Raw genomic sequence first — 24,510 nt, forward strand, 5'->3', positions numbered from 1 at the left:
CAGCAATCGTAGGCATGAAGCGGACTTCGATGCTAGTTTATCTGCGACGGGCTCATTAAATTAGTTAGCTTTCCTTTCACCGCTCCAATGACTGGATTAGCAGGACAAAGCTCCACAGCCCCAACCTGGCGTACTTGCACTTCCCCCGGGACATAGGCCTCAGCCCACACCCTCAGCAAACGCGGGCATGAAGCGGACTTCGATGCTAGTTCATCTGAACGGGCTAAGTAAATCAGTTACCTTTCCTTTCACCACTCCAATGACTGGATTAGCAGGAAAAAGCTCCACAGACCTAACCTGGCGCAGTTGCAGTTTCCCCGGGACATAGGCCTCGGCCAACAGCCTCAGCAATCGTAGGCAGGAAGCGGACTTTCACTGCACCAAGGACATAGGCCTCTGCACAAACCCTCAGCAATCGCGGACCTACAGCGTACTCCAAGGCTAGCGAAGCTGTGAACATCTCATTAGCGCTGTATCGCTCCTGTAGTTTGTCCCAATGCAGTGCCCACAATCCATGCCCTAGTCAGTCTGGCCTTTTTTCATAGTCACAGGCAGGTACAACTCCACTATGGGAAGTCTGTGTGGACCCACAGCCACCGACGGTACATTAATAAATCCCATTGCAGTCCCCCGGATAGCTGAGCTAACATGAGATAAAGGACAGGTGGGCTTCGGCCCACACTGCATGCCCGAGTCAGACTGGGTTTTTTTTAATTAATAGTCACAGGCAGGTACAAATCCGCTATGGGAAGTCTGTGTGTATATCGTGCATCTGACTTTACCTCTAACCGGGGTCTGTCGCCGTCCACTGTGCGTGCAGTTGGAGGGAAACAGCGCTTATGTTACGCAAACTGCAGCCAGAAAGAAAATAATATGGAAGCCTGCAAGCAGGCCTAGCTGTGCAATGTGCAATAGTGATGCACCTAAACTGCCAGCAGCCACGCAGTGAAATGCAGAGGGTCACAGCTAGCCGTAAGAAGTTAGTTTTTTTTTCTAATTTTTGGGAAATGCAATGCAGGCTATATATCGTGCATCTGACTTTCCCTCTAACCAGGGGCTGTCGCCGTCCGCTGTACGTGCAGTTGACGGCAGACACACAGCGGTGTAAATTTTTTTTGAATTATTGGCGTGCAGTTGGAGGGAAACAGCGCTTATGTTACACAAACTGCACCCAGGACAAAAAATATTCCGGAAGCCTGCAAGCGGGCCTAGCTGTGCATAGTGAGGTACTACAACTGCCAGCAGCCACAGAGTTAAATCCACACGTTCATAGATAACCCAAAGCAGGAGCTTTTTTGGGGTACTTGTTGATAGCATTCTACAGTAGCACTGTCCCTGCCTCACCAATACTTCCCCTATACTCTGTATAATTGGCTGCAGACTGAGAACGCAATACTTTGCAGAGCCCAAGATGAAAAAAAAAATGGTGCAAAACTGCTCCTAGCAGCCACAACAGTAATGCACATGGTAAGATGTGGCCCTAAGAAGGACCGTTGGGGTTCTTAGACACAGGAATCCACACTACCCACTGTCCCTGCCTGACCAATACTGCCCCTATACTACGTAGTACAGACTGCAGCCTAAGAACGCTATAGCCTGCACACCCGATATAAAAAAAATGAGCAAAACAGCTCCCAGCAGCCACAACAGTAATGCACACGGTCAGATGTGGCCCTAAGAAGGACTGTTGGGGTTCTTGAAGACGCCAACGCTCTAACTATAGCACCAGCTGCACCCTCCCTAATCTCTGCCAGCGTGTGTCTGAGGCGAGCAGCAGGCGGGAAAGCTTTAAATACTCGGCGGTCACTCGATCTCGCCAGCCACTCACTGCAGGGGGTGGGATAGGGCTGGAACTTCACAGGAGGAAGTTGTAATGCCTTCCCTGCATGTCTATTGGCCAGAAAATGGTGCAAAACTTTCAGGGAAGGAAATGGAATCGACTCGAGTAACACGTGGTGCTCATCTCGAGTAACGAGCACCATCTCTAGTCCTAATGGTTTATCAATGAGCAATTACGTATTAACTTCCCCAACAACAAACTAGAAGACAGGGGATGATGACACAGCAGGAGAATTCTTGTTGATCATAACACTGGACAATTTGCAACTTCAAGAAAATTGCAGAATTCCACCAATGCACATTTTCTGTTACATTTTAGTTTACTTGTTAATGGAGGAATGTACTGCTTACAATAAGTGATTGCCATTTAGCATTGTTCCACATCAAATGAGCCTCTGTATATTGTGAGAAGCACTGTATGTACTTGCCTATATATACACATTAGCATAGATGATATATTTATATCATAAAAGCAAAGTACCCACCACAATGTACAACTCCTACTTATGTTCATTTTGTTTTGCCTTCTGGATGCCATATGTTGTGCTTCCTCTCAATAAAAAATGTAAATATAAAGAAATTAATATTAGTATTCCATTCTGTGGCTATAAAACTGAAGTGACAGATTTCATATATCATGCTTGCATTATTAAGATGCTTTTCTATCTTTCCTTGATTTTAAAGGCACACTGTCACTAAGATTTCCCCTTATGAACTGTTGGCAGCAGTATATCACTCAGTGATGAACCTTCCTAAGCATCTGTCTTATAATGCCCATAAGCCTGGCATACCTCCAAAAAAGCTGTTTTTAACCCCTAAGAATGCAGCGTAATTTGGTATAATTTGGGGGGATTTTTACAGTGTGAGAATTTTTTTTCAACGTACCAAAGGGGAAAAGGTAAGCTTTTGACTCTTTTTTTACATGTTTTACCATTTTCATTACACTCAAAGGCTCAGTCAGACGAGCATTGTTTACTCACTGCTAAGCAACAAGTTAACCACGCTGCTATCTTTCCTGAAAAGATCACATGACTGGGCTGCTTCTAGCTCTGTGAAGTGCTTTCACGGCTCCTATTGGGGCCTATGGAAAGCACACTGCACCTTGGCGCACCACAGAGTTAACAGGAGAGTTTGCTCATTCTTTGTTCCTTGTTCTTTCTTTGTTAGAAGCACAGATTATGTGCTTTTAAAAAGTGTCCATGTGAGCGCTTCCAGGAACCTATTGGTCCCTGTGGCAGTGCTGTTGTCTCGCTGGTGTAGCAGCAAGGAAACAACGCCCATCCGACTGAGCCCTTACTTTTTATTTTTGTCCTACTAGGGGACTTGAATTTTATTAGTATTAATTGCTCCTATACTTCAGCATTGTAGTGTATTACATTAGTCTATTAGACCCTGCCTCCGTCAGGACTAATTGATGGCATACCATTGTCAAGCCTCTAGGTAACACCCTGTGATCACATTTGATGGGTGACAGAAGGAGCCCCTTCTCTCTGTCAGCCTTTTATATGATTCAATTGCATTGGTCACAGTATGTGTAGGGTTAAATAGCTTGGATCACAGGTTTCTCTGCTCCCAACTGTTAGAGCTTAAACTCCTGCTGACATCAAAAATGCTGAGCCCCTGCTCTTTCCAGTATGGGACACCCATGCCGGTCTTCATAGAGTCATAAAATTGTAGAGCTGGAAAGGACCTCCACGGTCATCGGGTCCAATCCCCTGCTCAACGCACAATTCACTAAATCATCCCGGACAGATGTCTATCCAGCCTATGCCTAAAAACTTCCATTGAAGGAGAACTCACCAGCTCCAATGTCCTTAGCTCTTACTCTAACATACCGTGAAAAAGTGCAGGCATTGGAATAAGATCTCCTAGTGACTATCATAAAAATTGGCAGTCACTGAGGGGTTAAGATTTGATGACACAATTGCCCACAGTTCCTATTTCTACAAAGTGAGATTTGTGAATGTCATAGAAAAGATATCTATCCCATCAATCACAAGTCAGAAATCATTCTACATGCACATTAATTGACACAAGATCAGATGTAACTGTACGCCTTTCACCCTCCTTCGTAATTCCCGTTAAATGTCTTTAAATCTTGAGTTAAGTCATCAACACTTTATCAAGATATTTTACACTCTCAGAATGGAGAACAAAAGTGCTGAAAGTTTGCAAAGACACATATGACATAATTCTATACATGTCATTAAACCGATCAACAGGAGAAATGATGAATATTCAGCATCTCTATACACAATAAAAGTCTGTACCAAGGTTAATTTTCTATTCTTTCTGTTTTAATACCCAATTAGTATGTCTTTGATGTCTTTTCTGTTCCCTATTTTGTTAGTACAAAAGCACAAAATATGTTAACTGGTATTAAAACATGAAATAAGTTATCTGGGACCTACAAAAAAATTATGCTGAGCAGGGAATGTCCTCCCGATCTAGCGCAGCAGCTCTGGTCCCTGCAGCTTCAATACCAGAAGAAGCTGCAGTGGTTACATGACATTCATGTGTCAGGCTGGTGGATGTAGATTCATCTTGCCACACACCGGTTTGACTTTGGGCTATCTGCAAAGGCAGAATCTGGAGAACCCCAGTTTTCACCCTTGAGCCCTCCCAAGTGGGATCCGGTCTTTGCTGCTGGCTCTCCAAGCTGTTACTCATACAGATAGTCCCGGTAGTGTGGCTTCTGATGCTACACTGGGCAGAGGTGCAGTACCTAATGGTGTGAACTGTAGCATAGTGGTCAGATAGGTGATGGCCAGAACTTGCAGCACAGGTGCAGTAACAAGGTCCAGGGGGAAGGTTATGGCAGGCAGCGGGCAATAGCAAAGTCCAACAATCGGAGCTGAGATCAAGGAACACAGAAGCCCAAATCGTTAGGAGTCAAGCAGGAGTCTGAACTGCAACAAACACTAACATAGTATTTGTCACAATGACTGATGCAGACGAATTGCTTAGGCTTCCTCCATAAAGGGAGGATGCCCAATATAGCCAATGGGGAGTTAGGATTGGTAGGGGACCAGAATAGCTAGCGTGCCCTAGTATTTGAAGAAAGGGATAAGTGGCATGCGCACATCCTACAGGCAGTAGAAAGGGAGTATGCAGAGGATGCAATGCATGGGGTGGACAAAGCTCTGCATGCAGGACAGGAAGAATAGCAGTGCCCAATCATTACTCCTGTAATAGAAAGGCGGTGGCCATAGCACAATATGACAAAATGTCAGTATTACCGCTAAACCTATGATTGGCTGAGTGATGCACTTACCACTTCAGCGTCTTCCTGACATGGGTGTATGAGTACAACTCTGAGTCTCGCAGCATTGCAGCCCCTACGCTCTGTTCACAGAGATTGTGTACAGGCTGCAATAGGCACTGCACATGCCCAGGATTATGACGTCATGGACGTGAGCAGTGTGACTTTTTTGTTAATTTCAAATCCCCTGTTCTGTGCAGAGCAGGGCTCTGTATTAAACGGTGTCGTTTCGCAGGTGTTTCAATATACAGCTCTTTAAGGGCGCCATACAAAATGCAGAGAAGTAGAGCATGCTGAGTTATTTACGGATGTCCCCTCACTGTTCCAACACAGGTGTGAATGGTGCACTCCTTTCCTGACATGATGGACCTCTCTTGACTCTTCCAAGATAGCCCCAGTGCTCCTTTGACTATCCGTGGTACACGGTGCATTGGTAGTTCATTGCTTAGAAGAGAGCTTTGGCATGCACTATACTCTGAATGGCCAGTGCTGTGTGACCAGCATACAGTGTCTTAGACCTATGCTCATTGTGCATCAGTTAATCACTGTGACCATCTTAGAAGACAAAAGAGGGGTTATAATATCAGTCGTTTCAAGGTGAAATGACCAGAAAGAAGAGCATCATGTAACATTTGCAACACTCCTTGAGCCAATCAGAGGCAGCACTCACTCACCCATTCATGAATTCATGAATGGGTGTGAGTGAGACCTGCCTCTGATTGGCTCAGCGCTGAGCCAATCAGGGGCAGGTCTGACTCACACCCCCTTCACACCCACTGTAGGCCGGCCGCGCTGAACTCCGTCTGCCGGGACAAGGTGAGTATATATTTTTTTTTTTTTTTACACATTTCTGGATGAATTGCAGGGAAGGGCTTATATATTTAAGCCCTTCCCGACAATTCATCCCGCGATCGCCGGCAGCCCATTGCTTTCTATGGAGCCGGCTGTATTGCCGGCTCCATTGAATTCAATGGGCTAACATCGTTCTTCTCTGCCACAGCTGTTACAGCTGTGACAGAGGAGAACGATCTTTACGCTGACAGTGCAGGGGGGGGGTGTCTCACTCTTGCCACTATTGTGGCTTAATAGTGGGACCTGGGAACTTGAGATGCAGCCCAACATGTAGCCCCTCGCCTGCCCTATCCGTTTCTGTGTCGTTCCCATCACTTTCTTGAATTGCCCAGGTTTTCACAAATGAAAACCTTAGCGAGCATCGGCGATATACAAAAATGCTCGAGTCGCCCATTGACTTCAATGGGGTTCGTTACTCGAAACGAACTCTCGAGCATCACTGAAAGTTCGACTCGAGTAACGAGCACTCGAGCATTTTGGTGCTCGCTCATCTCTACTCCTTACTATGGACTATGGACTCCCCTGAAGATGGACTCTTACGTCTTTTCCCGCTCTCAGGCACTCACATTCATACCTTCACTTGTACCACATAACACAATAGAATAGATTCATTCAACAGACAGAGCTGACAGGCAATGATTTTATTACAGTTAACCCTTCAGAGGCCACAGCTGTGCAACACACATTCAGAAAATGACATGACAGCTTTGCATAGTGCATCTGCATAAGACAATACATGTATGACATTTATGGAGGGGACCAGGATGTTGTTCTGGTACACTACAATATTAATCCCACTCTTCAGTCCTAGGACTGGCAGCCACCACCATGGACAGTTTAGGAGCTTATTGTATACTGACTTTACAGTATTGTAGCACAACTTTTATTCACTATGCCCGCTCATGATTGGCATACTTCAAAGCAAGATTTTATGCTAAAAAATATTGCTTTTACACAGGAACAATCATTGCTCAGTGAATGGAGGCGGAGCTGGTCGGGATTGTTATACACCACCTCCATTCGCAGTAAGAAGGCAGTCATCTGTGTGCATATCAGCGCATTTTGCTGTATTTTTCTGTGCATGCAGGACATGTTCACATGGGCATGTGACACCCCCCACCGTGATTTGAAAGGCTATTTAGTCTAATGAAGTCCAGATGTGTTCCTTTTTCATGAAAGTGTATTGTGTATTGAGTGTATATTTGCGCACCTCCCATAGAATTCTATTGGTACACTCAATGCGCGCAAAAATAGAGCAAGCTGTGTTTTTTCTAAATAAGCACACAAGAAAAGGACATGCGAATGAACTCATTGAGATTAATGGGATCTATTCTCTGTACATGACATGTGCAAATGCATCCGTGTGAAAGGACCCTAAGGTTGACTTAACATGAAAGTATTTGTGCACGTTTTGTAAATGTCAAACTTGTGCATGCAATACACAGAGACTAGAGCCCATTAATGTAAATGGGGTCATGCACATTTCTATATTTTGTGCATGCTCCACTTTTGTTATGCAGTGAAGGTCCCCATAGAAGTCTAAGGGGGGTGCACAAATGCGCACAATACACAATGGGATGTGTGAAACACTTCTACTGGAAAAAGAGCACATCTGGATTCCACTAGATGAATTAGCCATTTAAATTGAGCCGTGGTTATGTGCTTTGTGCAAAAAAAACATGCTTTACGAGTGGAAAAATGACAGTAAAATACGCAGACATGCTCACAAAAATGCCTCGTTCATGGCGCAAATACATTGCACTGAAGCACGCACAAAGGCGCATCTGCCCGTGAGGAGCCGCACTAAAAAATGCAATCTGTCAATTTATGCTGGGGATTTTCTGGGCACATTTCACCCCTTTCAAATCCACAGAGGATCAATACCAAAATCATGGTTTTGTTTCATCATGGTTTGCAGGCATGATTTTCACGCCGCACAACTTTCTGAAATCATGGCCATCTGAAGAAGCCCTAAATCCGCAGCATTTAAGGTAAAAGCCATTTGGATGAGATTTAAAATACTGAAGTCAAGTTGGCTCCATAAGGGCTTCTTCACACAACAGCATTTGCGCATGTTTTTGCGAATGTAAATATACGCGCGCAACAATCAGAGAATAGAACCCATTGACTTCCTTGATCACAGCTTCCTGAACCACATAGTACTCCTCCTTAGGCCTCCTGCAGAGGTTTTATGTGCAGAAAATCAGCTGGGGAAACCCCAACCATTCAAGCCCCTTGGTTCTAATAGATTCCCTCACATGGAGCGTTTGATGGTATGAAAATCTCTGTTGGATGCAGTTGAAAAAAAAACAATCTGTTCTGATTTTTAAACTTCACTGTTTTATCCTCCAATAGACGGTCCCTACACATATGGCCGGTCTCACACGGATGGGTCGGATTCTGCATGTGGGAGCTAGCAGTGGAATCCAGCTCTGTCCCTGGCCCTGCGTACCAGGTCTTGTCTGTATTGTGAATGACCGTGGTGGCTTGCTGTCGGTCATGTACAGTACAGTTTTTTTTTTTTTTTTTAATCTCTTTGCTTCCCAGTGCCGTTGGTAGGAAAAAACAAAGCAATGTCAACTGTGGATGGGCCTCGGGTCAGACAGCTTCCATTGACTTCACTGGTAGCCATTTGTGCAGACACTGCAGAAAAATAGAACATGCTGTGATTTTAAATCAGCTTTAGGGAAACCACAATCGCTATCCGCCCAACTGAGTGGATATGCCAATGTTCTATTTTGGACAAGTAGAACATACTGGAGCAAGTTCAGAGAAGAGTTACCAAGATGGTGAACGGTCTGCAAATGATGTCCTACGAGGAACGGTTAAAGGATCTGGGAATGTTCAGCTTTCAGAAGAGAAGGCTGAGAGGAGACTTAATAGCGGTCTACAAATATCTGAAGGGCTGTCACACTGCAGAGGGATCATCCCTATTCTCATCTGCACAAGGAAAGACTAGAAGCAATGGGATGAAACTGAAAGGGAGGAGACACAGATTAGATATTAGACAGCGAGGGGGATCAATGAGTGGAACAGATTAGCACGGGAGGTGGGGAGTTCTCATTAAATGGAAGCCTTCAAACAGAGTAACAGTCTGGACAGACATGTGTCTGGGATGGTTTAGTGAGTCCTGTGTTGAGCACTGGTTGGACTCGATGACCTTGGAGGTCCCTTCCAACTCTACCATTCTATTATTCTAATGTGTACGGAAAACCGTGGATCATCCGTGCAGGTGCCGATCACGGATACTGCAATTCAAATCCAGTCGTGTGAAACCGGCCTATTATCTACTTTTCTAGCAGCTCCTAGAGGAGGAGGCTAGAAGAAATTTGTCCTCAGCAGACAAACATATTGAATTTTACAATTGGGAACATGATAACCTGAAGGTATGAATTCCAAGGATGACTTGCTTTATGTCTATTAACATGTGTAATATGACTAGAATGTACCATTCAAATGCTTTTTCTCAAAACCCATTGAAATCAATGGGGGAAAAATGGGAAGATTTATTGCCGTTTGAATTCCATTTCACTGCTAGAAAAAAATGGAAGAGCCAGACGGAATTTGAATGGAAATGACAAACGCAGATGTAAAAAAATCCAAGAGTTTCCAAACTTTTTTTTTTGTACGAAGAACTTTGATTTTCTTGATTCTTTCCTTTAGACAATAGTTTCACTGTATAGATTTTTTAGTGAAAGACCTTTCCAGGTGTTCTCTTTATCGGTGTCATTTCTAGCTCCTGCATGTTCACGGCACCATGAATGCACCTTTTGTTTGAAGTCAGCTTTAAACTATCCTACATGAAAGTTATGTAATATAGATCAAAAGAATCCAATACTTATGTTCTGACCTGCATTCTATTCAACTGGCCCGTTGGCCCTAGATGTTAGCTGGAGAATGAGCTTCCGGCATCCCTGAAACATAAAAGTCAGCATAGACAATGTTTTTTTTTAATTAGGCCAGTTCTCACACGATCGATTTGAATTGTGGATTCGCGATCGTATCATTCGGGGTAATACGCAGCTCAATTAATTACATTGGCTTACACCATTCCGCTCACATTAGCGGGTCGGAATTGTGAAATCCACTTGCGGAAAATAAAACGCAGCATGTTCTATTTTTCCACGGAATCTTCAACCCTTCGGGCTCTATGGTCAGAGATAGACCCGCAGGCCATGCGCAATTACATGGGCGCATGCGCAACTGCGCTCACCACTACGGATTTTTATTTATTGGGCTATCCAAACTCCACACCATAGCACCTGAGTTTTAAAAAAAACTGTGGAAAATAGGTCCTGCCCAATCTTCTTCACACGTGGTATTAACGTGCGAGAATGCTGCTAGTGAAAACGAAACTAGTGGTTTTGTTGCATCCTTTTATGTGGCTGCGATAATCACACCCGCATAACTGTAAAATAAACATGTTCATGTGTTTAAGCCCTAAGACCTCCTTTACAAAAGCATCATTTTGACGCAGACAAGGCGCATCAAAAAATTGCGTCTAAAAGAACCTATGGTTTCTTATGGGTTCTTTCAGCCGAACGATTTTTTGACTAAAAAATTGTGCGTCACAAGTTGGGATATAGACGTGATTTTTTTATACCAAGATTTCTCTCCGACAAAATCTTGCAGGTGGCTCCATAAACTCTTATGGGAGACTATGCGAGACGGCTTGCAAACAGAGAAGTTTAACATCTCTGTGGGGATGAAGGGAATCCCCCGATGTGGGAATGAAGGGAGTCCCCTGCCGCGGGGGATTCCCTTCATCCCTGACGGAAACTGCCTTCATCTCCACATGGACTCCCTTCATCTCAGGGCTGTGGTTTCAGTGAACTGCAAGATGCTGCAGCCAGCCATGTTAAAATCATGAAGAAGAGCCACGACTGGGTGGGGTATGCGCTATAGCGCAGGAGTTTGAATAAAACAGCTTGAAGATAGGTTCTGCCCGATCTTTCCCACACTTAATTATTACTTAGAGATGAGCAAGCACCAAAATGCTCGGGTCCTCGTTATTTGAGTTGAGCTTTTCGTAAAATTCGAGAGCTCTATTTTTCTCTTTCTCTCTTTCTCTCACCCAAGCCAGCCACAAACCCACAAACTAGCATTGACGTGCGCAGCGTCACAGCGGAAGCGGTGAATTCTGACACGTCAGCGGTGGGGAGGGGCCGAAACTGGGGCGGGGTCAAACACGGCGTGATGCTCGCTCGAGTAGCGAGCACCATTGAGTATGCTAAAATACGAACCACATCACTATCCACACCAAAATCTACTACATATGAGCACACACTAAAAGAGTATATGGTGAAATAATGAGGGGTCTATAAGACTAAGGCTAGTTTCACACGTGTGATCACAATCTTGCCACAAGAAAATTGCAGCAAAATTACATCTTCGATTTTTGAGCATCAGCGATGCTTTTTTTTAGAATAATCTCGCATTACATTGCTGCCACCCGCATTAAAATCGTGCAAGAAAATCACACGTTCTTTTGACACAAAAGTCAATAGGACTTTCTTATGTTAAAATTGCAAGTTTGTTGCAATGCGATGCAGCAAAAAGGAGGCTCCATACGGAAACACGGGAGATAAAAAAAAATCGAACATGGCAGAAAGATAGAGCATGTCGCGATTATTTTTATCTTTCAACATTGCCTTATTGAAAACATTGCAGATGGGAAGAAAAACACTGAGAATCATTGGTTTTATAATTTGCTTTTTTACTGACTCTCGCATCAGGCAAAAATTGCGCAGAGATTTTTAAAAAATGCAATTTGAAGAAAGATAGGAGATGCTGCGATTTTTTTTACTCCACATCGCATGAGTGAAAACAGCGCAAATGTGAAGGAAACCATTGAGAATCATTGGTTTCATAATTCTGCGTTTTCACTTTCTCTTGCAACAACTAAAAATCATGCAATTTTATCGCCAGTGTGAAGGTGCCCTTAAGGTGGTTTCACATGGCGATATATTTGTGCGACTTTTGCCCTATGCGAGAGTGAGTAAAAAAGCAGAATTAGGATACCAATGATTTTCAATGGTTTCTTTCACATTTGCGATGTTTTCGCTCCTGCGATGTTGCGACAAAAAAAAAAATCTAGGCATCTTCTATCTTCCTGAAATTGTGCGATTTTTTTATCTCCCCTATTTCCCTATGAAGCCTCCTTTTTATTGCATTGCAATGCACAAATTTGCGATTTTCATGCAATGCATTTTTAACTTTAGTTAACACTAGCTATTGACTTTTGCGATAAAAAATTGCGCAATTATATCACGAACGGCAGTGATGCGAGATTATTTTTTTAAAAAGTATCACTGAAGCTCAAAAATCATGGGAACAAAGACACGATTTTGCCTTGATTTTCTTGCAAGAAAAAGATGCGATTGCCCGTGCGAAACTATCTTTATTAAGCTAAGAATGGCTCGACACGTAGGTGTTTAGTTAAGTATCTCGACTATGACGGCTCTTCCTGCACGTCACATACAAGTGGATACATTGCAGAAGTGCTGCTGCTGAGCTTATTTGCCCACTTGTTTTCACCTGCAGCTCATTCGCATTTCACTTCTGGCTCCAGACGGCTCTTCAGGGCCTTTTCACTTGGTCTCAGAAATTGCTTCTACAATTGTGCTGTATATCTAACTGCCAGTACTCGCCGCAGTGTGATGCCGCTCCAAATGTCATCTGAAATAAATCGAGAAGCAACTCAAACAATATTACATCCAACATGATCAACACTTTACAGTTAACTGAGCAGCACAGGAGACCACCTGAGCTAATAAAAAAAGGGGGCCCATATTAGCTTGTCGGCTGCTACACACCTCCTTACAGTCATGACATAGGGCCTTAAAAGCTCCTTCACCCAGGTATATTTTCTATTTGTATTATGTTTGTATTTTTTATGCACATATTGAGGACAGCATACAACATCATTGATTTACATTCGTGTATTCAGACGTGTTTTTTTTTATGCAAGCAAAAAAAAATTGCAGCATGTCCTATTGTAACCTGAAATTGCAGATTAATCCCTTTAAGACTCTTGGGTATACATGTATTGCCTCTAGCATTGGAGTTTGAATGGAAGCCGGTCCTGCTCCACACACGGTGGTTGCCGTCTGTTTTCTGACAGCTGACATCCGTCTGCAACAACCACAATCAGAGGCATGCCCTGAGCTTGGAGTGGTATGGCTGCACATTAAACCCCCTCCATGCAGGCTTTTGATCAGCAACTCCCAAACACTACCCTCATCCACCCACATTTACTCCAACCAATGGAGAAAATGTCACGGCAGCCCACAATGACCCAATACAGGTAGGGTCTTGTTTACAATCAGAGCAAAACCAGCGCAGGGACCAATCTGATTGGTCCCGCTGAGCCAATGAGAGGCAGCAGTCACTCACCCATTCATAAATTCATGAATGGGTGTGTGAGTGAGAGCTGCCTCTGATTGGTCAGGCTGTGACCAATTAGAGGCAGCTCATTCAGCAGGTGGGGATTTTAAAGCCCCAGCTGCTGAATACTATAGAGAAGCGGTTCAGGAGAACTGCCGGCAGCTGCTGCTGAGCTCCGGCTGCAGCGGAAAGGTGAGTATACATTTTTTTTTATTTTTACACTTTTCTGGATGAATTTCAGGTAAGGACTTATATTTTTAAGCTCTTCCTGACAATTCATCCCGTCCTCGCCCGCAGCGCATTGCTTTCAATGGAGCCGGCTGTATTGCCGGCTCCATTGAATTCAATGCGCTGGACAGCTCCAGCCCGTTTCTAATGAAACACGGCTAGGAGCAGATTTTTCGGGCGATTTTTTGGCCCCGGTCACGCGATTTGCGGATGCGCATCCGTCATGCGATCCGCAAATCGCGCGAAAAAACGCCCGTGTGACTAAGGCCTTAATCTGCATATAAAATGGACACCAGCAACAAGAGATGGCTGAGGACATTCATCTATCAGCCCCTCTATAGGCTTTGGCCATGTATTATTCTACAATTTACTCCCACATTCCACAGTCTCACACACTGATCAAAAATCCTTTATTCAATGGCAATAACTTTTTATGGAACATGGACTACATTGTTATTTTTTTTTTCTAGTTCTATATCAATAAGAGGTCTATATCAATTTGCTTCATATTGTTGAATAGTGTGGAGATAAACACCACTTAGTTGAGCCAAACTTCTGTCAAAATCTATGTCTGAAATAAACCTCTCACTCAATGTTAAAGGCCTAAATAGTCCTTCAAAAGTTCATGATTATGGAAAGAGGCTGAAAAGGTAAATGCCGACATAATAGGCATACAAGAATCACACTTAAAAAAATCATCCCCAATGCAGAAAAAACTGAGGTACTTAATGCTGTTAAAGACTCCATTACCTTTTTCTTTCTAACTTAATTACAGATAACAAAGGCAGATTTATAGCCTTAATCTGCTCCATAAATAACTCTCTCTACACCATTGTCAATATTTATGCCCCCAACAAATCTCAAATAACCTTCCGTAACGCATTAGTAAAAAATGAAAATATATAATCTGTGGCGACTTAAACGACACTGCACTAGATACAACCTTCATGGGCAACAGACTCCTCCCCCAATTAAAGTCATAGCTAGCTGGGGAAGACATATATATTGTATGGAGATGCTTTCAGGCTTCTAAATCACAATCCACTCAGAAAGGCATAAGAAATATACACAAACCAATACTTTTATTACCGTTAAATGGGTTATTCCAGACATAAGACACTCTGATAATGAACATATTACCCAGTCAGATCATGCGCCTATAGCTCTAATGATTTAAACCTCTGATTAAACTAATAACACCTACATCTGGAAAAACAACAGATATATCACATTCCTAACACAAGCACAGAAATTTTAGCTAATCAACTATCAGACTTTTTCCCTATTAACAACAGTAAGCAATTATTTGTCATTATGGAACTCACATAAAGCATTGATCATAGGTATAGTAATCCAACAAGACACAAGAGTTAAACAACAACTTAAATGATCTACTAAATAATATCAAACAATCACAGAGAACGGCCAGATACTTACTGATACAAGAGGGCAGATAGCTGCATCCCCTCAGCATGCAGGCGGCTAAACTGCAAAATGAGGGAGCAGATTACACCTGTGCTGGACACCGATGAGACAGCCACTCTCTTAGTGTATATTTTCCTTTCTGTGATACTACTTAATATTATCAACCTATTAGAGAAAAAATAAATCCAATCCATCACCTATAACACATTGACTTCTCAAAGAGGCACATAAATTCTTATAAAGCTACATGTTACTAGAATTTGAAAAAAATACCAAAAAATGTTAAATGAACTACTACAACTCCTATACCAAAGCGAGCAAGCTGATGCAAACCGAGCAAAAATAGCCAGAAGCAAAACTAGAATAATATACTTGAGATCTCAAAGCTCTGGAGATAAAATCTTAAATCCACAAGCTACAGCAGACAAATTTAGCCATTCTTACCACAACCTTTACAACTTAAAGCTTAACATTTCCAACCTACAACCCCAACAAACAATGATTTGTGACTTTCTTAAAGGGTTGAATCTTCCTAGCCTATCAGAAAATCAACTGCAGTCACTTAACAAGTCAAATTCTGAACAAGAAATAACATATATCATTCAGAAGTTAAAATAAGGGAAAGCCCAGGGCCCAGATGGATTTTGCAACAACTACATGAAATCTTTATTTCCTACATTTGTGACTTTTTTCAGCTTAGCAATGACTAAAGACGTGTTCCCAGAGGAAAATTTAAAAGCCATAATAATAGTCCTTCCTAAACCAGGTAAAAAACCAAACTCCCCCAACAATTTTCATCATATTTCCCTTTTAAATTCAGACTGGAAACTATTTGCAACAATAATAGCAAATAGGCTATTTCCTTTGATGCCTAGTTTGGTCAAAAGAGATGAGGTGGGTTTAACCAAGGGTCACCAGACCCCAGATGGCATCAGGTGACTGATAGATCTGGTAGATGTAGCTACAAAATGTCAGCTTACCTAAACTCCAAAATCACAATTCATTTTTCATAGATCAAATTAAATTTCTATGTGCTACCCATCCCGACAAAACAGAGTCACTAGAGTCTCACCATCCATGAATATTAGAATGGCAATCATGTTTCCTGGCTTTTTCTAGTTTTCCTAACTTGAACTTTCCATACACTCTCCGAATACAGGCGACTATAATAGCATGGAAAACCTTCACAAAAGACTTCTTATCTCAAGATAGTCAGACTACTGTAATTCCTTCGTCAACACTAACATATTTCATTCCTTAATGTTCTCCTGACATAAGGTAAATACTAGAATTAAATCAATAGCAGATTTTTACTACAATTGGCTAGAAGCAGCCCAGTCATGCAATCTTTTTCAGGATGACAGCAACATGGTTTACAAATTGCTTAGCATTGTGTAAACCATGCTCGTCTGAACTCAGCATTAGGCCTTAGTCAGATGGGCGTTTTTTGCCGCGATTTGCGCATGCGCATGCGTCCGGCGATTTTTTAAAACCATTGCTTCGCAATGGTATCGGACACATGAGCGCTTTTTATGCGCTCGTCCGAAAAATTATAGAACAAAAAATCGCGGATCGCACCTATCTGCGATCTGCGATTCCTGTTCGCTTCTGTATATGCGCTCAATGGGGCCGGCGGCAGCAGCGCCGACCCCATTGAGAACATATAGAAGACAAATCATTCTTCTCTGCCACAGCTGTAACATCTGTGGCAGAGAAGAACGATGTTTGCCCATTGAATTCAATGGAGCGGCAATACAGCCGCTCCATTGAAAGCAATGGGCTGCCGGCGTGCGCGGGGTTAATTGTCGGGAAGGGGTTAAATATATAAACCCTTCCCTGCAATTCATGCTAAAATGTGTTAAAATAAAAAAAAATTGTATACTCACCTTTCCGCTGCAGCCGGAGTCCAGCCGCGGCCGCTGTCAGTTCTCCTGAACTGCTTCTCGGCACTATTCAGCCGGCGGGGCTTTAAAATCCCCGCCTGCTGAATGATCTGCCTCTGATTGGTCACAGCCCTGACCAATCAGAGGCCGGTTTCACTCACACACCCATTCATGAATTCATGAATGGGTGAGTGACTGCTGCCTCTCAGCGCTGAGCCAATCAGGGGCAGGTCTGACTCACATCCATTCATGAATTCATGAATGGGTGTGAGTGAGGCATGCCTCTGATTGGCTCAGCGCTGAGCCAATCAGGGGGCAGGTCTGACTCACACCCCCTTCACACCCACTGCAGGACGGCTGCCCGGAGCTGCAGGCAGAAGGTGAGAATGCAATTTTTTTTTTATTTTAACACATTTTAGGATGGATTGCAGGTAAGGGCTTATATATTTAAGCCCTTACCGACAATTCATCCCGGGCTCGCCCGCAGCGCATTGCTTTCAATGGAGACGGCTGTATTGCCGTCTCCATTGAATGCAATGCGCTGGACAGCTCCGGCCCGTTTCTAATGAAACGCGGCTAGGAGCAGATTTTCGGGCGATTTGCGGGCGACTTGCATGCACCGGTCACGCGATTTGCAGATGCGCATCCGTCATGCGATCCGCAAATCGCGGCAAAAACCGCCCGTCTGACTAAGGCCTTAGAGCGCTGAAACACAGTTTTACTACCAGGAGTATGTTAGTAATCTAAGCTCAGAGGATCCTCAACCATGTCTTTTCCTCTATAAGGCTCAAAGGGTCAATAGGGAACTTGTCTTAGATTAGAGACAGAGGAATTTGTCACTCTTGCCCCATAGCTTCATGTTAGTGCAAACCGATATTTGCTATACGATATGCTATTGGGGTCAAAATTCAATTATTAGAGGTAAGCTGGGTTAAAGAGACTAACATTAAATCACACAGCATGGGATGTGATCCAAAGTAATCTATTTATTGAGCAATAGGCGACATTATATGTTCAATTGCAATTACAATAAGTCAAATCTATTATAAACCATTTGTTACCATTGGTTAAGGAAACATAAACAGAATATAAATATACAAGATAATAAATTGAGGCTTGCAACAGAGGCCAAAAGCAATAAAAAAGGATTTGGGGGGGTATGTCAAAAGCAAAAGAAATGCCAAGAATGCTATTGGATGCTTACAAGATGAAAATGGTGAATTGGTTAAGAATGATGTTGAGAAGGCCGAACTTTTAAATTCATATTTTGTATGTGTTTTCTCTCAGAAAGTAGATGGAACATCAACTGATCTTCCCTGTGCTATTGGGGGAATAAAATAATGCAGGCTATCTATAAGCAGAGAGATGGTGAGGGAACACTTAGTTAACTTAAATGAATTCAAGTCTCAAGGTCCAGATGAACTACATCCTAGAATACTAAAGGGAGAAGCGGAGATAACTGCTGAACCACTCGCCATAATCTTTGAAAATTCCTGGAGAACAGGAGAAGTCCTAGAAGATTGGAAAAGAGCAAATGTTGTCCCTATCTTCAAAAGAGGGAAGAAGATGGATCTAGGAAACTACAGGCCTGTGAGCCTGACTTCTATACCGGGAAAGATCTTTGAACAAATTATTAAACAGCATGCATGCAAGTACTTGGATGAAAATGGAGTAATTAACCAGAGCCAGTATGGGTTTGTAACAAACAAATCATGCCAAACGAATCTATATTCCTTCTATGACAGTATCACCAACATGGTTGATCAGGGAAATGCGGTGGATATAGTTTATCTTGACCTTAGTAAAGCATTTGACAAAATATCTCATACTATACTTATTGAAAAAAATGACCAAATATGGGATTGACAAGGCAACTGTTAGGTGGATTCACAACTGGCTGAGTGATCATACTCAAAGAGTGGTCATAAATGGCTGCACATCCAAGTGGAAGAATGTATCAAGTGGCGTAGCACAAGGCTCTGTCCTAGGCACAGTGTTGTTCAACATTTTTATAAATGATCTGGAAGAGGGAATTGATGGGAAACTGATCAAATTTGCAGATGACACAAAGCTAGAAGGGATTAGCTAACAATAGGGAAGAGAGAAAGATGATTCAAAAAGATCTAGAAAAACTTGCACCGTGGGCAGCGACTAACAGAATGGTATTTAACAGGGAGAAATGCAAAGTCTTACACCTGGGCAATAAAAATGAAGAAAGCACATGCAGAATGGGAGGAATTGGGCTAAGCAGCAGCACATGTGAAAAAGACTTGAGTGAACAATGTGATGCAGGGATGTATTAAGAGAAGCATAAAGTCTAGAACACATGAGGTAATTATCCCCCTTTACTCTTCCTTAGTCAGACCTCATCTGGAATACTGTGTCCAGTTCTCCTGACTGTTGCTAAGTGACCAACACTCATTAGGGGCTGGAGGATATTACCACAACACAAAAATCAGTTAGAAATATGAACGGCATAACATCATAACCTTTCAACATATCATACATATTAAACCTGATTTAACACTGTAATTAATGCAGAAGCAATGGAGTACCTAGGGTACTACAATATGAAAATAAGGGAATAAAATAATAGAAAATGACAAAGTTCCTTCAAATAGTCCTGGGGCACGGAGTGCATGTGGAAAGAAATTACACCTCGTGGGTCTGACAATTTTGGGAGGTGATCCACTTAGTTTTAAAGCTTTCTTTGAGTCACACCTCAAAGAGCAAGTGACATCAAAGACCCCCCTCTGGTATAGGTGTAAATGTGTAATTGGTAATGTAATGAATAGAGTTGAGCGAACAAGCTTGTCCAAGCTTGATGCTCATTCGAGTATTAGCATACTCGATGGTGCTGGTTACTCGAGCAAGTACCACGCCGAGTTCAACCCCCCCCCCCCCCTGTACCTCCTCTACCAGTATAATTTCATCACAATTATCATAAAGCAAAACTTACATAGAAAATTTTGTCAGTTTCTATTGTAATAAAGTTGCACATTTTGTACAGGTGGGGATATGGGCAAACATTTACAACTTTTTACTGTCTGCACCACTGGCAGCCAATGTTATAACGCCTTAACGCTACAAGACATAAGTTTATATCCTGGCAGAGTAAACACAACAGGACATAAACCTGTATCCCAAAGTGGTATAAAAAAACTACCATTCGTTATGCAAAAAACAAACCATCCCAGAGCTCATTCGATGGAAAAATATGCCATGTCCTTAAAGGGTTCAAGGGGTGTATCTTGGCAGGATTGGGTGTGGCTATCCAAAATTGACACATTTATACATGATTTGCTCCAAAAGCTAGAGTAAATTACGTCAGAAATATATTCCAGATCACATCTGACGTACATTTCTGAGTGGGCGCACGGAGGTGATGGGATGCACCTAATACACAATGAGATGTGGGCCATTTCATGTATTAGGCACATTGTGCATCAGCAAAACTATTGCTAAGACTTGTGTTTGAAATGACAGTCTAAATATATTCCCCCCTATGTTTGTTACATCTCTGCATTGATAGGAAGATAAATTAAATACATGAAAACTACATATATATTAAGGGTGTTACAGATACACACAAGTCTGTTCCTGAAGGTGAGTGAAGACACATCTCTGAAGGCACCTGCTAAATTATTGTAATTAAATATTTGGAATAATCAGTGTCCTCCTGTAATGACAACATAATAACGTGTGTCACAACCTTGTCATCCGATGAAGGTCTGCATTAAATAGGTCCTCTGTAACCTTTTCTTGATTTTTTTATTAACAAGCTTTTAACCCTTGGCAACTGTTACTGCTCAGCTAAAATCAATGCAAGTGTGTGAAGAGAACTATCTATCTATTTTCTATTTAGTATCTATTTTATGTGAATTTGGTGATGTAATATTGAGCATTATCATGTCACACCCGTGTTGTTTGCATAGCTCCACCATCAGTCGACTAGAAATAGCATAAGGCGCCAGAGGAACAATTGGCATGCCAAGCAAACTGCTCTGACACACCAAATCATCTGCATTATCTATCTATCTATCTATCTATCTATCTATCTATCTCATATCTATCTATTTATCTATCTATCTTTTATTCACAGAATGAGTGTAGTACACAGAATGGCCTATAGGGCTGCAGACAGGCCTTCTGGTACTAGAAATAAAAGAGAACACCTGTGGGTGTGGTAGGGAGTTAGATAAAAGGCTTAGTTCCTGCCACACTGAGGGGGGCATTGGCTGCTAGCCAGAGTAAGAGGTGGTGTGAAGACACTACATCAGGAACTAGGAGCCTGAAGTCTGATGTGGACAGGTTTTGGTCCATCACTCATCTGATAGAAGAAAACACCCTCTAAATGCCTTGGGTGGGGTTTAGTGATGGAGACCCTGTGTGTGGTGAACCTTGGATAATGGACTATGTTTATGCTGTGCGCATGTTTACTGTGCTGAGAAATAAAATGCTAGCAGGCTCCAGATTGTAAAGAACTGCAAGTCTCCTTGAGCATTTGTATACATTTGGTGCCCATTCTGCATCGAATGGATGGCCATACACAAGTGAGTGACCTAGGCTTGCTGCATATAGTGGAGGATGGTCTGGCAGGGAATGGCGCACAAAGCTGCAGAGTACAAGTGGCAGGTAAAGGGGATGTCCACTGGGAGCAATGCTTCTGGATGCATTTAAATGGCCAGGATGCTGAAATTGCGGTCGCTGCAGGGCGACAAAAGTGTGCAAGCAGCATTTAAAAGGCCATGAGGCCGAAACTGTGGCTGCCTTGGGCGCAAACAAGGTTCAGGCAAAGGACGTTGATGAAACAAGTTGGTGGACTTGTGATTTGTCTATATTGGACTGCGCAGTAAAGATGGCGGTGGTCCCGGGAGACCACCTACAAGAACCTTGCTGGGGTTCTGTGCAGGATGGCACATTGAAAGCTGCACAAGGTGAATGAACATTTTCTGAGGATACGTCTTAGGACTGTAGTGCTGATAATGTATTGCAGGAAAAGTTTTCTATTAACCCAAAAGTATCATGTGAGGGGGATTGTGGGATTTTTTTTCTCTGTATGATGTGCTTAGAATTCATAGAAATATTTTCTAAATGAAGGCAGAGTGTGAACAGGGTGCCACAAGGAGTTCAGCCAACACCCATGGGAGAGTTAACCCTAAGGTGCCTCTAGAGAGGGAGGAGAAATAGTGGAAATAACACATGCAGGACTATAAGTGTGGGAATCCTAGAGAAAGGAGTAACCACTGGAGATTCCAGGGAAACTTAAATAGTCACTGGTAGCAAGCAGAAGTCCCGTGATACTACAAATAGTAAAAGAATTGAAAAGTGAGAAAAAGAAATATGAGGGATATCTTTCAATGAAGCCCAGGAAGTGCTCCATGAGTGACTGGTGTCCCAGATATAGATGAGCTTGGATGAGGAAGCTGAAGAATATGAAGCTCAAATTCAGGAGCTTAAACAGAATCATGATCTAGCCATGGGGGAACTGTCCAAACAGTTAGAGAAAGCTGAATAGGTGAAAGAAATCTTGGAAGGAGCTAAGCAAGCTTTGAAAAATGGGTGCACTGAGCTGACCCATGAGTTGAAAGGGCTATTGGAAGACAAGTGTGCGCCTGAATGCAAGAGAAATGCAGTAGAGATGCAGCTTCAAGAGCTACAAATAAAAATCACTGAAAGTGACAGAGTCCAGGCAGAGCTGTCTGAGCAGATTAACAGACTACAAATGGAATTGGGAGTTCAGAGTGAAGATTCTCAGAAGCTGGTGCAAGAATATACACATCAGAGGTTTGGTCTTAGGGCAAACCTGAAGAGAATGAACATTATGGAAATGTGTTCCTCTAGCAGTTAGAGGAAGATGCATAAACTAAGAAAAACCTGTTAAAGCAGATTTCAACACTTTAGGCTCAGGTGTCAGATACGGAGAAGAAAATGGAGAAGAATACTGCATTCCAGGATTCAGTTGAAGAGCAGAAGAGGGGAATTCAAAGAGAATTAGAAGCTACAAATCATGCTATGCAAGAAAAAGCCACTGCTTATGTTAAACTTGAGAAGTTTAAAATGGTTTTCAGTAGGAGTTAGAAGATGCTGCTGTGGAGCTTGGTCACCAATGACAGATTGTGTCTAAACTAGAAAAGGAACAGAAGACATGTGAACAGGGGCTAACTGAAGAGAAAATGAGGTCTGTGAGATATGCCATTGAACGTGAGCATGCTGAAGAAAAGGCTAGTGAGAAAGAGACTGAAGCACTAACCTTGACACGCAGCCTGAAACTGGTGTCAGAAGAAAAGGAGGTGTTTCAAATGTTTGCAGAGAAGTTATGTATAAAGATGAAAAACTGGGAAATGAATAGTCATGTTGCTGAAAAGAAGGTTGAAATACAAGAGAGATCTAGTATCCAGTTCAGACAGCAAGTAAAAGATAAGAAGATCCCGTTGAAGTATCCTAAAATGAAACACAAGATTAAATTAGCACAAAGACAGATGCTGAGAAAAGAACTCTGGTACAAGAAAAGCTCAAGAGCGTGCTCCAACAACTGGTGGCAGGAATAAAGACCCTGTTGAAGTATTAAAAATGAGATACAAACAGTGAAGTGTGCCAAAGTATGCTTGGAAGGTCACCTGGGCATTATAGGTGAATAGTTTGTGAAGATTGGCAAAGTCTTGAGGGAAGAAATTGCCTTTGTGACCCAGAGTAAAGGCACTGAGCAACAGATGGAGGGTGAGCAATCCTCTAAAGTAAAAGACCAAAAAAAAGGCAGAAGGTGAGGCTGCTGGGGCTGAGGAAGAAACTGAAGCAGAGACTGGAAAAGAGGCCTCAGACATTGCAGTTGAAGAAAATCATGTAACAGAAATTACAGACAGTAGCAAAATAGAGTCAGTAGAAACCCTGAGATCGAAGTTGGTTAAAGAACATAAAGAAAGGTGCAAAGATAGTCTCACAGATAGAGATCCCCGAGCCTGAATTTTTGACCCTAGAGCGGTAAAAGCTGTGATGTGGCCTACAGCCTTCATCATAGACAGGGTATAGTGTAGTACACATAAGGACATGTAGGGAACTGCAGACAGACCTTCTGGTACTAGAAATCAAAGAGAACACCTGTGGGTGTGGCATGGACTGAGATAAAAGAATCAGTTCCTGTCACAGTCAAGGGGAAGCTGGCTGCTAGCCAGAGTGAGGGACAGTGTGAAGACACCACAGCAGGAGTTTGGAGGCTGAAGTCCAGTGTAGACCAGTTTGGGTCCATCACCTGTCTGAGGGTTAATGACGGAGACTCTATGGGTTGTGAACCCTGGACATTGTATGTACCACAAGTTTGGTGTCACATGACATAGATACTTGCAGGTGCCAGATTTAAAGAAAATCCTGTCTCTGGAGCCAATATGCTTTGTGGTGTCCATTCCTGCTGAAAGGCAAAAACGGTGATCAAATAGGTGAGTGACCCCAACTTGCCACACTACCTATAAGTTAATAATGCTTTAACTCACTTTTTTTAGCCTGTTTTAGGCAATGTCTACAGAGTTCTACACATTTGCAGCATAATTATATGGAAAGCAAAGTGCTAAATGAGGAAAAAATGTAAAAAAAAAAACGAAATAATACTAATTATAGAATTTGAACACAATAAATCACATA

The sequence above is a fragment of the Eleutherodactylus coqui genome, chromosome 4, assembly GCF_035609145.1.
Source record: "Eleutherodactylus coqui strain aEleCoq1 chromosome 4, aEleCoq1.hap1, whole genome shotgun sequence".
Taxonomy (NCBI): Eukaryota; Metazoa; Chordata; class Amphibia; order Anura; family Eleutherodactylidae; genus Eleutherodactylus; species Eleutherodactylus coqui.